Source organism: Mizuhopecten yessoensis, unplaced genomic scaffold (genome assembly GCF_002113885.1).
Source record: "Mizuhopecten yessoensis strain PY_sf001 unplaced genomic scaffold, ASM211388v2 scaffold2711.2, whole genome shotgun sequence".
NCBI classification, from domain to species: Eukaryota; Metazoa; Mollusca; class Bivalvia; order Pectinida; family Pectinidae; genus Mizuhopecten; species Mizuhopecten yessoensis.
Window position 1 is genome coordinate 1,967,662 of NW_018485984.1, and position 12,548 is coordinate 1,980,209.

A 12,548-nucleotide genomic window follows, 5' to 3' on the forward strand; every position below is an offset into this window, starting at 1 on the left:
AATAGCATGAACTGTACTTGTCCAGGATGAAACTACCAATAAAAACACGCGTAAAAGGTGACAATGTTTTATCTGATGAAGTTAAAACCATTACGAACATATAAATAATTATATAGATTAAGAACAGATGTTGACGTTTAAAAACAAGTTTGACAAGTAAATAGACCCTGTCATTTACAGATCGATAAACAATAAATATAGTATAAAATACCAGACAATAAGGATTGTGAATTTGAGCAAACAATTCAAAATTGGGATCGTAAATTTCAAATATGTTCAACGGGCGTAATAAGGTTTGGCTGGCATGAATAGAGCTGAGGTCATGCTCACTGACACGTGAAGGCGAGTTGAGCTTATTGCACATCTTCAGAAGTCTGTTGAGATATTTGAGTATATTCTGTGTTTGACAAAAATGAAGAAAACACGACTATAAACATGTTGACAGATGAAAGGATATCATTATTTACAGTTTACAGGACAAGTATATACCCTCCTTTAATAAAGACGTTATGTCGCCAATGCTAATATAATCTTGCTAGTGCTACTTTTCAACAACAAACATTGTCATTAACATTTTTATATATTTGTACACTGTACAGTGTAGACATTAACTGTAATTCTAAAAAGGAAATGTAACGTTTAAAAAACCAGTAAGACTCATCTTGTAAACATTTAAGGGGCTATAATAGAGCTGCTTCATTTGTCTTAACTATTATTTGCATAATCTTTGGTTTTGTAAATTGGTCTGAATATAAGGTTATTAAACGTTTCTTCTATTTAATGAAAAGCAATGATGTTTTGAAACCAGTTCCCTTGCATGAATTTTCATTATTTTCCAATAAAGAGTTATATGTTTGTCTAACTCATCCAAAAATCTATTAAAGAGAAAGAAATAAGTATACTGATTAATTTCATTAATACATTCCAAACACCACCCTAACCGTTTCTTCTTTTTCATGCTTAATGAACCTTGATTCTCTTCTGTAACACCTATGTGTATCAAGCCTTTCTTCGTAGTTACTTCATGCTGAACAATCTACTACTTAACCAGTGTTTTCTACCAGACGGACATCGATCTACGCTGATTGTCGTCCTAACATAATTAATGTTCTATCTATGACATAACTGCGTCTACCACAATTAAAGACTTAGTAACTATGGTTTTAATTGTTTGTGACTTACACGTTTTTCTGAGTTTTACGGAAATATGACTACCTCCGCTTGTTTACAGGAAACGCTCACTCTTCCAGTGTACATTATTTCGCATCCGTATTTTCGTGGGGTTCTTGTTGTTTGTTCGTATTGAATGAGTTCGGATTTTTCCTTGTGTATTGGCGATAGTTGTGTTCTACAAATGTACTTTCATATTGAAATTTATCAAAGTACCATTTATATGTTATTGACGGAATGTTATTTTTAACAGATAATCTACGTTATAACTACATTTTATAATCTTTCGATGCATCTTTATCATTGTAAGAACTTAATATAGCAAATTATTGATATATTAGATATAGGTAGGAAACAATAAAAATGGATATCAATAGCAAAATGCATTGCTGCAGCTGTTTTCAGTTGATAACAAAACATACTGACAATAGAATGTAATTCTTTTGTTGAACACCATGTAAAACCTAAAATAAAAATTCAAGATTGCTTTGATAATAACAGAGTGCAATGCAATACTGATTAAAATATTAAAAAATATTAATTGAAGTGACATGCCGCCCATTATCGAGCAGTGTTCAAACCAAAACCAAACACTATCCTGTTTTTATTTGTAAATTACGTTTTCTATTTAAATAATCTTATAATGAAAACATATGAATTATTTCCATTTCAAATTGTATGCAAATATAGCCGTCAAATTGTTTTGGTGAACGATACGATAATTCATCAATTGATATACTCAAATATTTTAAGGAATATGGTATTCTAGTAAATTACATTCAATGACTATATATTTAGGTACTATATTGTAAACAATAACCTTTTCTGTCTACCAAATTCGCTCTGTGTTAAATTCACCCACCAATGTTTATCGGTACTGCTAATTATAGATATTTTTCGCTCTATTTTTCAACTCGCTCTATAGTGTTCAGATCGAAAGAGCGAAAATAAAAAGGGGGCCATCATTGACGTTCTTTGATTTTTGTTTTTTAACACTTAATAAGAAATAACAAAATACAAAATAACACATGAAATGATGCATCATTAATGTCTCAAAATAGTTAAACAGATAAAAAAACATGTACCATAACCAGGTAATTCGGAAATATACATGTAGACGAAAGACTCTCTGTACCATATGTGGCACCGTCAAAATGTCCGTAAAAACGGTCACCTAAGGTCTAGAGAACATAAACGTTAATCAAGGTATATGCTGAAATATCATAGGTAGAATTCATGACGGATGTAAAATGTACTCAGTGTAGATTAAAGCATCACAGGTAGAAACCCCTGGCTACATAGTTTATTGATCAACATGACACATCTATTCTTATATTTCGAAAAGAATATGGAACACCGATTGTAATGTGACAACAGCATAAACATGGGAGGAATCTTTCTACTGAGGAAAGGGTAATTTACATATCGTGGAATTAAACTCATTGCGTCTGTCTTAGTATTTGGTCGTGAAGTGAACAGAATTGTCATTCTATGATATCTCACAAAAATTATCAAAGAAATTACATTATTTCAATGTAGCCAGCGAATGCATGACTTAGATGCGAATATCTTCTTAGAATCATGTTTCGATGTACATATGGCTACTTCGATATCGATATTACACACAAGGTGTTAAGGCAAAAATGTAAAACTAAACCCTCAAAATAATGTTTTTCTCAATAGTGTGCCCCAATTATACTTGTAATTAAAAACAAACTTGAGTTTCATTTCAACAGTAGTACGGATTCTTATTACTTTTTTAGTTGTATGAATTTCATGGTTATGGTTACTTACTTTGAGGGATAACCAGAACACACCTCAGAGATCAACATTAGTATATGTTACTTCTGTGTAGCCGTGTTTGAAAGCGTTCTAGAAATAATAGGGCCTCGTAGTCGTGAATATGTTTTGGACATCTGTTAAAAGATAATTTGTCATTTTTTATGGTACATGACAAATAAACAACAAGTTGTTTTCGATAGTTAGTCTAGATTGCAACATTTAAATAAATTACATAACCCGGTCTTGATTATAACTTTTTTTAAATGCTACTATTTATTCAAATGTCTGTCAAGGATCTTTTTTACCTGATTGTTTTGTGACTTTATAATAATACAATTTAATGACACAGATTTCATTTACGAAAAAATAAATTCCCTTTTTGATAATTTTAGGATAAAAAAAGCAAGCCAGACAACTGATTGAATAAGATATCCCTATCCCAGCTGTTGCCGTGACAAAAAATAAAGTTAAATGCTAGCAAAGCAAGCATAGCTACGTTTTACCTCTGTTATAGCAACTATTCTGTTCGTTGTTTCTTCCCAAATTTCTGTATAAATAATTCCCATTGAAACTTTTTACCTTATGCTTGCATCAGTATTATCTATGAAATGTAATCAGAAATATTCCTGTTACACTTCTTAAAAGGTCAATGCAAAAAGTCATGCACATTCAAATCGTTTGCCAGAATTTGTGTTTTACTTTTTTGATATTGTAATGGTATTATTATCGTTAAGGAAATTAGGAATTACAAGTTATTCAACAAAAGGAGAACTTAAGTTATCATTTCACGTCTCTGAGATGAGAAAGAAGTAACGAATATTTCTTTTCAAGAACAGACACAAGAGAGTAGTCATATAAGTTTTATTGTATGTTCGTTTTTTCAATGGAAACTATATTTCCGTGGAGTATAATGCATTATCATATATCGGTTACTACTATACGACGTTACATAGATGCAATAAGATAATATACCCTCTCTCATCCTTATCACACCAGCTGATTTCAACAAGTATTACAACACCTTTTATAAATGCGATCTAAACTTTTCGAAATTTTAGTCTACGTCATTAAAACTGTAAAGAAACGTTATCATATCACCATGAAAATAATAACTATTTAACAACGCTCAGTTAAAGGAAATAAATGTTTCCTCGTGAACTGTTAGCTTTTTAACGTTCTTGATTAGTCCCGGGCTGTGAAAAAGAGGTGGAAATGCTTTAGTTACTTCATACAGACCGCGACAAGACACTTGAATTTCGACATTGCATTGAAAGACTATCCAACAAAATTATTGTAGAGTTTTAAACTTATATCATATTTATTACAGGTTTTAGACTGACGTTTACTTGAATGATTAAAGCACAATACCTTGTCCTGTTAAATAATTAGATTAACATATTCTATATTGATTATTTTTTTATATCAGACTTACTTTTATATGTTATGGGCCAATATTTATTCGGAAATAATGTAAAAAAAAAAAAGGATACTCAGTTGTTCCCAGATGGTTTAGCTCTGTTAGACAGGAAATTATATCAAATTACCATATGCTAATAGCAGTGGTTTTATTATAAAAATAAGAAATATTTAATTCAAAATAAATGTTTTTTACTTTCCGCAAATGAGTTATGACTAAATATTGAAACTTATTTTTAAAATAAGCCTTTTAAATATAGTGCAATACATGATCAGTGGGAACAAATGTTCTTCTGATAGATCAATAAAAGAAAATGCGAGTGAAATTGTTATACATTAATATGATAATTAATAATGTCAACATGATTATCCCTTACATCAGCCTCTCAACCAATGAGATGGCTTATTCCATTTTTTGCGCATTTGTGACGAAATAATGATATTCCAGTAAGTTGTAAACGCTAAACTGGATTGTATTCCAAGTTGCGCCTCTTGAATTAATATGTAATGGCGAACTTTTTGAATCGTATGTCTGCTGTTTATAAAGGTTCCCGACTCCAATTAAAACGTTCCATGTGGGTGGTATTTTGGGTTATCCCTTAATGATATGCAAGGACGTTCCAACTTTGAATGTTGTGTGACCATTTATTTTGAAGAGTAATCATCATTGCAAAGTAGAATGACATCCTACCACTCTACAAATAAATCCAATTTGTCTCTCTGGGAACAGGATAATGAATGGCCTGCGATTTAAACTATTTGACATTCAAATATTTACATTCATATCTTACAAAAAAGATATGAAAAAAAAATAACTGCATTTTAGTTATATCTTGTCAAATAAGCACTGCTTCTCATTTCAAGAACTGTTATAATATTTACCGCCCAGACATACCGGCAACTAGCGACTATAGCTTTTCGGAGAGATTCATGTTCGCCTAAAATTGGTCATATGTACTTTAAAACAATCAAGTAAAAATAAACAGGTGGTTCATTTCAGACACATCAATCCAAATTACGATTTACAACAATAACATTAAAATAATGAATATATTAATTCAACATTTATTGGATTTTAAACATTACATGTTAAAAGTTTTCACAATATTCTCTTTAATCTGGCACCCTGCTTTGATAGATATTGCCAATCTGGCTGCACAGCCAGCATTAACTGTGACGTTTCTGCCGAGGCATCCTCATATACCACACGGGCGTGTAAGGGGCGCACGTCTCGGAAGATATTACCGTAACCTAGCGTACAGGTAACCGTTAATTAGCGTGACTAATATATATGGTTGTATTAACGACCTGAAAAACATGCCTCTTTCGTCTACTTAACATAAAGTGTTCTTCAAAATATTTAGATGAAATTTAAAAAACCGGTAAATATATGTGTTCTTTCTTTTTTATTTCTTTTTGTTTTAAGCTTATGCGTTTCTTCCTTCGAAGGAAAATTTTGGGGTAAATAAAGAACGGTGGATGTTATTCTGGGAAATCTATATAAATATGTCTTAAACCTGGTTATAACGAGTAATAATTACAACAGTTTTTGTCGTTATTCAGTAAGAGATCGTTTGCTACTTGTTTTCAATGACTTGATGTAATTACTTCATCTCAAAGTTAATAATGGAAGAATAGTAATGAGTGCCACGCAATTTTTGTGTGAATTAATGTTGACTTCCCTTTTTATTTAGTGCCTCTTCAGTTGCTGTTTATGTGATGTATGCGAAGTTAAAACTAAATTACAACCATTTTTTTTATTTTTAAGAATAATCAATCATAATTAAAACAAAACGTCACGTTCTTACGTTCCAATCAGAGTGTCTGCATAGAAAATAGTATAAGTATAGTTAGCAAATTGATAACATCTATTCTGAATATTAGATGACTTGATACTAAGCCCGGTTGTTTTTCTTTTTTTTCTTATGTACAAATAAAAGGCAACAATATGTTAAAAAATTGAATGAGAACGAAACGCAAATTGTTCGTTGCCTTCCGTATGAGGTGATCACTGGCCCAAAGGTAACGATAGCTGGTGCCAGCTACTCTGCCGCTCTACCATATATGTGATAGTGCTCTTGCTTTACTGCAAGGAGATGGTACTATCACTTCACTGTACCCATGAAACTACCCAATCAGCATCATAGACTGTATCACATGGTTTACTAAGCTATTGTTTCGTTTATTTTTAAACCATGTAGATCTTTCCTGAGCAAATGAGAGGGACAATAATCGCTTTTTTGCGTCAATAATACTAACTCGCGATGCTCAAGTGTCACCAGTCGATGTTCTGTAAGTTAGTTGGCAGCTGGATGAACTACCAGCACTAGAAAACGCTTTAACCTTTATGTGACATATTAATTTCAGTTGTTATATATTTTGGTATGCACATGACAAAGGATATTGCATGTGACATATTCAGCGTCAACACACCAGGACCAAATGGGGGAATTAAAAGTCGAAACGAAAGGCCAGGAACGAAGGAGACACGGACATTGAGGGAAAAACATAAAGACGGGTAGCCTTCTTCTCATTCACATGTGACATCTGTCATGATGTCTGTCAATGACGACTTAATAATACAACTTGATCGCCAACATTTTTTTGATGAAATCATTTTAACATTTCAACGGGCTTTTCTTTTTATTCCTATACTGACGTATGAGATATAAAAGAAAGGAAGATTAAATACTTTCACATTCATGTTTATATTTATGATCCCTGTAACTGTAGCACAGCCCGGCCAGGACACTTCCGTTTAGATATAACTGTAGCACAGCCCGGCCAGGACACTTTCGTTGACCAGGTAGCTGTGTCATTTAGACCGATGGTATTACAATCTGAAGTGACCAAGAGTTTGTATCCCGGTCTAGACCCTCTGAATTTTTCTCCCAATAAACTGTTGTTGAATAGATTCTTTTTTATGTCTTCAACCTCCCACAAGGTTTGGTTTTGTGTTCAGAAATGATTTAACAAAGCTATAATTATGCGAAAAAAACTCTTTCCAATGCATAATTACAGTTTATTGGTGTGGTATGGAAATTCTTGATACAGTTTTATCAAAGAATAACATAAATTTCTATGAGAAAAAAAACGTTCATCTCGGTGTCTTCTAAATTTTAAAATACCGAAACCACGCAGTCCCCTTCCTTTGTATCCAACTTACCTAAAGCATGACAGTTGTGACGCCACTGCCATATTAAATAACAGCGTGACTTATCAGCTTCCTATGCCTATGGGATTTACATGTCACAGTTGATTGGTCACAGCCGAGTCTATAGGACTGTAAGGATTTCTCAACTAATGGATTCTTATTTAACAAGAGTTATCTACTATAGTAACCTCAATTCACTTTGAAAAGTAATGATCTGATATTATTTCCAGATAATGAAATGTTAGTGTCTACACATGATCAAAGATTTGTTCTGAGATCTTGGTGATTTTTAAAAACGTTCCTGTGTTTGATGACGGGAGACAACATGCCGGGTGTCACAAGCGGGAGAGGAAACGCTTACCCTTCTGACGTATCTGGTCTCATTTCCAGTTTGTTTTGTGGCAGTTCATGATGATTTTTCTTTTGTTTTCTTTTCTTGGGTTTTTTTCAGGATTTTATACGGGTTTTCACATTTATATGTCATGTCAAAGTCTACTCACTAATAACAAAAAAAATCATTAACTTAAACAAATGTGTTTCCTTTGTCATTTTAGTTAATCCTTTTTTAAAGTTTTCGTTGATAAGTGATTGCGTTAAATCTGTTTTTGTCGTTTTTGTAATTCGTCTTCAAATTAAATTAATCACATAATGGTAGCGCAGTCATGCTATCATGAAAAAAATGACCAATTTGTCAATTCAATACATGTTATGCTTTTCCTGAATGGTTCGGTTATTGAACCTAAGTTTTCATTATGTAGAAAACATTTTGATTGGTTGATTACATACCACGTGATGCTATCTTGCATGTTCAGATACAATGTGCGCGGTCCATGAATCAAAGCGGTGAATGTGTACGTGTTGTAGCTTTGCCTGTTATCAGTCATAACATCATGTACCTCGTTCCTTTCATGTTCATTTTACCGTACCAGCGTCTCGTTAATGGGGATGGTCTTTGCAGGTGGCGCTCAGGTATAGGACATGGTTACCACACGATTAACAGAAAATCTTAAAAGTGATCGTCTCCAGCGGTTGGGTGTCGTTTGATCATTCTACAGTTCAATCATACCTAGAAAAAAATCGGGCTCGCCAGTATCACCTTTTGATATATCTTGGAAGTAGATAAAATACAACAAGATTTTATCTCAAATCTTCAAATAAAGCCTACTTCAAACTAATAAAAAAAATCAGCTATTGATGTCGAATCAATATGATTTACTGCCATGTATTAATGTTTTGTTGTTATATATTCCTGTTAGGTAAAAAATGAAACATCGCCACTAATTAATTCATTTTCATTCTATGTATTTTATACTGGGTATCGGATTTGCATGTATATTAAAGGTTAGGTGTGGATTTATGTATTTCATGAGCCATTTATATACTATTAAAACCATTACGGGAAGGGGTTATGTTTGAATATAGATTTCGAATGATTTATAATCTTGCTTATCAACTAACCTTTTACTGATCAGTTTTTTGGGGGGTTTTTTAAGCGTTGGATCATATTTTGCATTTTCCGCAATTTCAGAATTAATACTAATGACTAAATCTGCATGAAAAAGGCATAAATCAAGACTTCAAATAAATGTAGCCCATTTATATACTTGACTGCAGTCAAACCTAGCATCTGCTAATCTGATATAACTATATTAGTTTCTCCTACGAGCATTGTTAGTATATTTAGGCCAGTTTTAATTGAACATGGGATCATTGCCGCCTTCTCTAGCTTCGCTCTAAAGGCTACTGTTTCATAATGGCTTCCATTGTCCCCCATTGTGATGATTGGTACAACAGTACATGGGTTGAAGTTTTGTTTGGAAACAAACACATTTAAAAATTAGGGGTTAAAAGGCAGGTCTTAAACGTACTTAGGATTACAGACACCTGTCTTCTACTTGCCAAATACAGCAATTTTCATTTTACGTACGAAACGTACGACATGCGAGACGTATGCTTTCCTGATATAAATATGTTTACTACTTGAATGGCTAGTGCGCTTCCAGTGAGCTTTCATTTACCACATTATAAGTAAATTCACTACTTGTACTATCACTGTGATTGCATCCACTAGAAGTAGACAGTAGCATGTTGGAGACGAACATTATTTCGCATAACACTTGCCTATAACATTTACTAAACTGGTTTGCGTGAATTCACGTATTGAACTATAAGTATAGTTACATACAGTTGACACAAGCGACCAGAGAAAACATAGTTGACTATAATTACAACGTAACTACAGCTGTACTTACAACTCTGGTAACTATTTATAGCGTCTACTAAACTGATTAATAGAAACTGTGAATGGCTTTAACTTGTATGTTACCATTGCGAGTGAAACCTAATAAAGATGTCTGATCTTGAGTTTAAGTGAAATAGAAAATGATAAACCACATTGACAACACACACGTACAAAGTTGGAATAGACTTGTGGCAATATGTCAACTTTCTATTCATGTTCGGGTAAGATTTATCTTTTTTTTTCCAGTTTTCATCAACACAAGGTGATATCATCAAATGGATAACTGTCATTTCAGCAATTTGATGATTTATTATAAAAAAAAAAAATCTTAATCTCAGTATTAAAAGTGTTTGTCAGAATATAATTTGATATCTTAAATAAGTCGACAATAGTGTTTTAACTTTTCTAGGAAATATAGCACTATTTCATCCAAATATCGACCTACGTAAGCATATTAACAGTTGAAGTTAATTATAATCTTCAAGTCAGAATATTTTTACGCTAACTAAGAACTACTGATATATCCATGGGTAGATAACTTTTTGATGTTCTTGTTGTCCATGCTTTCCTTTAGACGTCACTCGTCCTGTGTCGTATATTTGTATCGTCTCCGATATCGGATTTTGTCCTGGTGTGGTGTCGCTTTGGTGACAGGCAAATATTTCATTTCTATTACACTTGACCAATTATAGCTATTAATTTCTCTTATGATCATCATGGGGCAATTTTTTTTACGATTCAAACAACAGTTTTAAAAAAAGCAAAATCACAGAAATAACCATAAACCGGTTTCTTGATAAATATATGCGATATTGACACTTCTTCTGAATAAACGAGAGACAAATATTTCTTCGTGAACCAAGTAATGCAAAGGACACCCAATGTTACGTCACGTGATAGGAAGCTTGGCGATGACTGGCTATCATGATGCCGTTTTATCCAGTGTTACATTTACGAATCAAACTTTCGCTCCAAGTTGCTTTTTTATCATTAATGTAACACGCAATTCCTGAGAATGGCTGCATGTCTGTGTTGTATTTTTTGGCAGGGTCTTATCTTTTTGTACCATTAGCGCAACCACTTCTTCTCATAGCAAGTGACAAAATCAAATTTGTCTAAAGATTACCTCAGAGAGATCAAAATTCTAGATAATAACGACATAATAGCAAAATTGAGACATGAAACGACTTCCTTGTAAAACGAAATAGAAAGCAACAGATACTATTGTAGCTGAAACACAACCCAGACTAAAGATTCCGATCACGTGGTTTTCTGAGTAGAATACGATGTAAACAAAAACCAAAGCATTTTTCGACTAAACATTCATTTGGCTTATCGTTTTCAGGACAACACATTGATCATAACAGTACATGCTCAACCACCACCTATATGGTGCAGACTCGTTGCATATTTGCATTACACATTTGTTTTTAGCAATAATTCTCTAAGAAATGTTACAATTGGGAACAGTTCTATTTTGGTTATCACAAATTAAACTATAATAACATGTATCTAATGTACAGGTTTTCGTATGAAAAACATCACAGATTCTATTTATTTTCATACTGAGATATATTTGGTGAGAACAACAGGGATTTGTTCGTATGGTGAACGGTCCTCGAGAGACAATTCGGCAAATAACAATTACTATTAATTTCAATGGTATCAGATGAAACACACAGCTCACATGTTATACGATGTTTCTGATAAGTGATATTGTGGATTATACGCAACACTGTCCTCGTAAGGAGACATGCCCCCATTGGTAGACTATGTAACATTCCCTTTCATTCCCAATTTTATGACTTTTATAAACGTTAAGGTATAGCATATGGAGGTTTCATTAAATCGTATGACATAATCCACATTCCATTCGCATGGCATATGGATGAAAGTGAAAATTTCGTAATAACAGATCATTGCACAGATAACTTCCATGCCACCCTGCTAGCGTTGTATGAACTGCTATCTTGCCATCAGGAAATGCATGCGCAGCTTGTTCTGTGTGAAGAGATTTAAATCACTTAAATCTATACAAATGTTATCTATTTTGATTGACATTCACAACAAAATTTTGGACGAATGAAATATCTCCACCTTGAAAGTCGTTCTCCAATCATATCTTCATTAGCATTACGTCATTCTGGCTGCCATTAACATTACGGCATCACTCCAGTACATTTAAATTAAAACATTTAATTTACTTCTGTTTATAATTTTATTTTTCTGACAAAATTTTATTTTAAAATAAATGAAGCCACTGATAAATAATGACTGACTGTAGTAACATAAATAACACGTTAACCGTGCCTCTTCATAAACCATGTGACGTAATCCATTTCAATGATGGTTATCACTGATCATGCACAATGTAACATTTAACCAATACATTCTCTACACGTAAAATGGATGAGGAACCACATAATGAATGTTTATGTGGACTTGTTTTCAGAACTAACGATTTTTTTTTTCTCATTATATATTTTTATTTTGTGTTTAAATTAGATTTCAATTGAAATATTTGTATTATCATTGATATAGCTCGATGCAGTTACCACAACAATATATATAAGCTGTATATTTAATTATTAATTTTGAATCCTAATTACACATACATCAGCTAACATGTTACCAGATACTTCAAAAAACTGAAATTAATCCAAAATTAGGTGTCCCTTGGTTCCTAGTGCAGACGTTGATATTTTGTGTTAAGGGTAGTAATAGTTAACTTTTAGTTAACTTTTAATGACATGTTTATGTATCCTTTGTTTTCGAGGGGTAATA